Genomic DNA, 6,510 nt, shown 5'->3' on the forward strand with positions numbered 1-6,510 from the left:
GGCGCTGCATCGCAGGATGGGCTGGGCTGGAGCGGCACGTCAGCCTGAAGTCACAGCCTGGTCCCAGACTGGATTATCTAACCCTGGGTGGGACAGCTGCCGCTCATTAATAGCCCCGTGACCTCAACCAGCGAAGCTATACTGACTTAATGAATGCACAGTTCACAATCGCATGAATATTGTACGAAGAAAACACAATGTATACTTTATTTGCCCCAAAGTTGGGAAAGTCCTTTATGACAACGGCTAAAATCCAAGTTAAACACAACATACAACAAACTTCTCCAGTGGTATATAATTCAGTAAGATACACTGTAACCATTTTGGCAATATTACAAAAACAAAAGAGTTAAATTAAAATGCAAAAATAAACAATGTATACATTTTTAAAATGACTAATAAAATGATATAATTTACAAAAACTATAAATGAAAGAAAAATGGAACAGTAATATAAATAGCACAGTATAACAGATTATAAAGTGGGATTAAAATGACCTGGTGCACACACAGTGTTTAATAAAAAAGTAAAAAGAGAATAATAAATTATTGACAGTGGACAATAAATTACGCTTTACCCAACGGATCTGTTGCAGGGGGCCCCCACAATTTTTTTATAGGCTTAACCATATGGGGGCAACTAAAAATATTGGGGTGGCACAGCAGAAACAGAATTTTTACAGTTGTATTATGATTTTGTGAAATATAGGTTACCTGAAAAATACGAGGGAAAGGAGTGAAAGAAAAGAATTATATGCATAGTTAATTTCCTGCTATTAAAGTTTATTTCACTGAAAAAAGTTATATATGAAAACTAGGGGTGCAACGATACACAAAATTCACAGTTCGGTTCAATACTTTGGTGTCACAGTTCGATATTCTTTCGATACAAAAAAATTGTTCATGCTTTTTTAATTTGTCATTTATTAAAATTATAAATATATATTTTGTACAGTTTTTAAATTTAATGTTGCTGAAACAACAAAATACTAAATCTGATGGAGAAATCACTCATCTTTGGAAAAGAGAGTTTATTACAGAGAAATGTCTCTTTCCAAAATAAAAGCTATACTATACGCTTCTTCTGGGCTATATTCTCAGCAGCATATTAAACATATCAGGTCCCCATAAGGAGAATCCTGTGCTAACGGCTGTCTAAATGACTCGGGTAAAGTTTGTAGCATGCTGCTTGTTGTTTTTGTCTGCTTCCACTTGTCTTTGCACTAGGATGATGTCGGAGTAAATGTGCAGTCATATTCGTTGTGTTCCCACTAGTGCTGTCAGCGTTAATCTCGTTAAAATGACATTAACGCCAAAACGTGGCAAATCTCCATTAACGAGCTACCGCGGATCACCCGTGTGTGGGACTGGACTGCGTGAACACGTTAACAAGCTAACTGCGCTAACGCACTAGTTCCCACAAATTGAGCATTGCGTGGCACATCCGACATACTGTTTTACTTTTGTCCATGACGCGCTTACCTTCAGGGTCATGCTTCATATGAAAATAGTTCCAAACGCCAGATCTGAATGAGGGTGGGGGAGGTTCAATTTGCCATCTTGCAGCGAGCTTAGCTTCTGTCTTGCTAGCTTGCGCTGCGCTCAGTGGATCTGCGCTCGACAGTGCAGCCTAGGCGGAGTAGTCGAACGCAGATCCACTGAGCTCTCAACACAGACAGCATCATCAGAAGACAAGTTGATAAAATAAACAAAAAATGTTGTATTGTTCGATACATATGCGTACCGAACCCAAAGCACTGTATCTAACGGTTCAATATCTACATGAGTATCGTTGCACTCCTAATGAAAACCAAATAAGATTTTGAAATCCATAATAATCTGTTTTTAATCGATTATTTGATTGACTAGAAGTCCCAACCACCGCTTTAATGATTCTCAGCAGAGCTGAGCACAAGCAGCTTAAGATTCCCTCTCCAAGAATGGAGTTCACTTTAAGAGTAAACTTGATCAGGAAAGACAGACACGTGTTGGATCATGTAAGACTGTGAACTGTTGTCTGTCTATGTGTTGGCCCTGAGATGCAACAGTGATCTGTCAGGATCAAATACCTGTGAATAATATAGAAAACAAATTCTACCATCACTTTGATCAGTAGTTATTTCACTGGAAATACGACTTTGAAATTTCAAACCCCACACAGAGACCTTCACGGGTTTCAATGCTACGTGTTTACTGGTGCAAAACAAAACCATCTTTTGGCATCACATTTATTCAAAACAGTTTTGCTTCATCATTTTCATATCTAAAAGCATCCACAAAATCATCAAGGTTCATGGCTCTAGCCCTTCTTGCCTCAGTGCTTAATGCCCCCAAACTGCTGAGTCGGTTGTCACTCATCGTGTTCCTTAAAGAAGATGTGAGCACTGAAAAGCTGTGCTCACATGACGCAGGTCACGGTAATGGAAGTGCTATTTTGCACGGTTTGAATAGTTCACGAAACAGCTCCTTATACGGCTCATGATAAGCTCTAATAAACTTGTGTTTATGTTTTACAGTCGCTCTTTTTTTTTTCAAGAATTCATGTTAGTTGGGGAATCTGTATTTCCGGTTGTTGATGTTGCTGTGTGTGTACTGTGCAGAAAATGGAAAAAATTTAGATTTAAAGCTTGTATACCTTTCATAATAACAGTTTCCTGATGATAATCTTCTCTTCTCTCAGACCGAAGCATGTCAGTGATTGGAGGAATGTACCAGTTTGAAATGATTCCTTGTCTGTGCTGATCTGTCTTTGAACTACTGGAGTGGAAATATAGTAGGCTCTAAGCCAGAGCTTGGTGTGACGTGACGGCCTGGAGATGCATCACCAGTGTTACCACCAGTGTTTCAACAAGAGCGTCAATAACAGCTGTGACTAAACTGAGCTGTGGGGATGGCAAAATATCAGACAGATGTTTGACCTCACCAAACACAAAACAAAGTTATAAGAAGACAACATTTAGATGTATTTAGGCTAACAGACCTCTTGTCTCTACAGTTCTGTCACCATTCCCTTCCTCAGATAACTCTTTCAGCAGACGTACAATGGCAGGTAGTCTGTCCCTCACTGTTGTGTAAGCATTGTACCTTCATACCCACTGTGTTTCTATCAGCCTTTGTAACTCTCTAGGTGGACCTTAAATATTTTCCCTTTGTACCTCTGGCCACTTTTGGTACCAGAAACAAAAACATAAAGCTATTGGAAAAAAGAAAAAAAAAAACAGTCTGCTTCAGGAATGCATTTCACACTGTGAACTAATACTAAACTTAAACAATGTGCATTAAAGCAAACATAAAAAGCTAATGGGGCATAAAATTTAACGCGTGCCTGCACACCTGTGTTCTTTCCACTCATTACTGAGGCCCCAACATTTACAAGGTTAGTGTTAAACCACAAGGTGGTTTCTGTAGTCAGGCCCATACTTCTGCAGTATTTATAGCAGCATCCAGATGCTCTGCAGCTTTAGAGTTGAGGAAGCACCCACACACTGACCCTTTATAATAATATGTTATTACAAAAGACATCTGGTCCTTCTTACTGAGGTCTTTGGTTACATCCACCATTATAATAAAAGCCTCACTTTGTGTAACTTCACTAATTATTGAGGAAAGGCCCATTTCAGCCAGGCAATCCATTATTTCATTTTGTGTAGCATGTCCAAGGTATGTGACATTTCTCTGACTTGTCATTTTTTTCCTTACAGCAGGATCGTGCTTTGCTCGTAGTTCCATAATTGACAGGAGATTTCCTTTATTTTCACCATCTCTGTCATTGTGTGCTCTCTGTGCTATGTTTTGACAAGCTGATTTGTTGTGTTGCAAAGTTATTGCATATGATATGATTTTCTGTCATATCATTCTGCCCCGCCCCAGGCAACCGCCCGTGTCGCCCGTATCAAAAACCGCTACTCGGTGATGGCAAGCTACATTGTAGCCACAGCCACCCTGCCCTCTGACCACCACCAGTAGGCAACGGGCGAAGTGTCTTGACAGTCTTGGTCATTATGGACACAACGACCGAGACTGTCGGAGCTGGGGCTCGAACCAGCAACCTTCCGATTATAAGACGAACTGCCAACTCTTGAGCCTCAATCTCCCCCTCATTCAAAATCTGGAAAATAATGATTTTATGTTTGTTTTATTTTTGTAACTGTGTTATTTTAGTCAGATTACTTTGAATCTTTACATCCTGTAACTTGATGGAACAAAACAACTGATATGTGAATACAGTAACTAAAAAAATCAGTTGAATTAAAATGAAATTAGTGCCTGGGCCTGCAAATTATATCTTACAGCAGGTTTAAAATTATTTATACCATAAACTAAAATATTACATGTTTGGCTACAAACAAATAATATGAAATAATTGACCTGTAAATAAAAAACTTGAGTTTTTTTCTCAAACAAAAGACAATTTTGTTGTGTAACATAACCAACGGGACTCTCATAACTTTGTTTATTCTAATCTTCTTTTTTCTCATGCATGGAAGAGGTTTAGTTTAAAAAGTGCAAAAAAAGGGACCCCCCTCCCCCCAACAGCTGAACAAAGATATAAACTATAAACAAATGGCAAAGTTGTGCAGGTTGCAATGATTGCCTGAAACTGTCTGATTAATTGTACTTGTTGAAAAGCAAGCTTATGGTTTCTTCATTCTCATGCGGCTTGCCCAACCTGCAACCATTATCTCAGTTCACAAAGATGAGGGTCAACAACCAAACATCTTAGGTTGAAATAAGAATATGTCTGATAAAGGTGAGAAGCCATAACAACATGATGAGCCTCACAAAAGACTGTAGGTGATGCAATCTCCCACACAAATGGGGCTGCCAGGCCAGGTGTGGAGAAGAGGAGACAAACAAACCTCTTATGGATTTTGCAGAAGATTATTTCATTTAGACTATACATTATACTATACTATACTACTATACAGCATAATTTGAAGGACAATCGTTTACTTTCAGAATGGCTGAGGTTCAGGGCCTAGAGTAGGTCATCTACTAACTGCAAGGGTGGTAGTTAAATCCCTTGCTGATCCACTCTGCATGCCAAAGTACCCTTGGGTAAGATACTGATCCTCGAGTTGCTCGATGCATTTAAATGTGAATGTTAGACAGAAAGCGTTTAAACGTAGAACTAAAAAAAACTCATATGAACGGGTGAATGAGACATGCTGTATAAAGTGCTCTGAGTACCAGTGTTGAAAATCACTATACAAGAACCAGGCCACTTTCCTTCCCAATGAGATTTAAACTCCAGTTCAGTTTGAGTGAGAATTGCATATGCTGAGCTCCACCTACTGGTTTCCTGATGTTATTGCAATGGCCAAGACAAAGTTACCCACAGGAACTAAAGCTGACATGACGTTAATGTGAATAGGCCCGAATCCAATCCAGCCCTGATTTGTACAGCCTTGAGCTCTATGGATAAAGATTATGTCAGTTAGTTATCCAGCTATCTTTCAGTTCCATTCAAGCCCTTAAAAAACGCTCCCACTTGTCTTTATTTCATTTATGTTATTCTTTAACATCAACGAAAATATAAACTGTTCAAATATGTACAAAATCATGTATTGTTGTAACTGAATTTTAAGGCGGGAGAAGTTTCACATATCAATACGTGTCAATACATCACTCGCACTTCTAACTTTAGCTCTATAATCAGAACAATGGTTTGGCTTTTTATCCACTTACATACAGTGGCTGTTGTAGACTCTGTTAGGATCTCGGAAAAACCCACAGAGGGATGCGGTGGGTTCATCACTGTGTTCATCATCATTATGTTACAAATAATCTGACACCAACAGAAAGATTGCATGCTCAGTCACATCACACAGGATGCTCTGTTAGCTAAGTCAAAGTCAGAATAAAGAAAAGAAATAATGTCGTGCTACAGGAAGCTCTAATATTCAAGTGTCCCCAACATTTAAGGATAGACTATTTACCATTAGATTTAATTGTTATGTGCCTAACTCACTGATTTGTTGCTTCGATTGCTTTCATTTCTCCTCTTTTCTCTTTTTTCTTCATCTTTCTTTTTTATCTTGGTGTCAGATTGTTAGATTTAAATTTTTTACACAATCATCATACATGCCACTTGCACAGAGTGAGTGGAGTCAAGTGGGGCTCTCTTTAGAAGGCCGGGTCTCTCATACTTTCACTGCAAACTTTGCACACTCTGCCGCTGCTGGAAAGTTAAAGTTTGTCCGTCTTCAGCACCACACACTGGCATCACTAAGCAATTGACTGGTTCAGAAAGAAGTCTCTTCTCTTCTGAACACCTGTGTATCATAGTGAATCTGCATCAGGTGCAAGCAATCTGTCTGTTTCCTGTCAGTTGCTTTGGAACCGAGAACTTTGATTGGCTGTCAAGAGAAGATAAATTGGGTGCCTTGACCCTACCTGATACTGTGCTGCAGAAGGAGGGAAGCAGAGTTGTAGTTGTTTTGTGCTGGGCTAACAGACGCTAGATTGGGGCTTCTCAAGTTTATACCTGATATTATTTCTGCTTGAAGCA

This window comes from Diplotaxodon limnothrissa, linkage group LG12 (genome assembly GCF_057381915.1).
Source record: "Diplotaxodon limnothrissa isolate DT_005_m linkage group LG12, D_limnothrissa_male_GT1.1, whole genome shotgun sequence".
NCBI lineage: Eukaryota > Metazoa > Chordata > Actinopteri > Cichliformes > Cichlidae > Diplotaxodon > Diplotaxodon limnothrissa.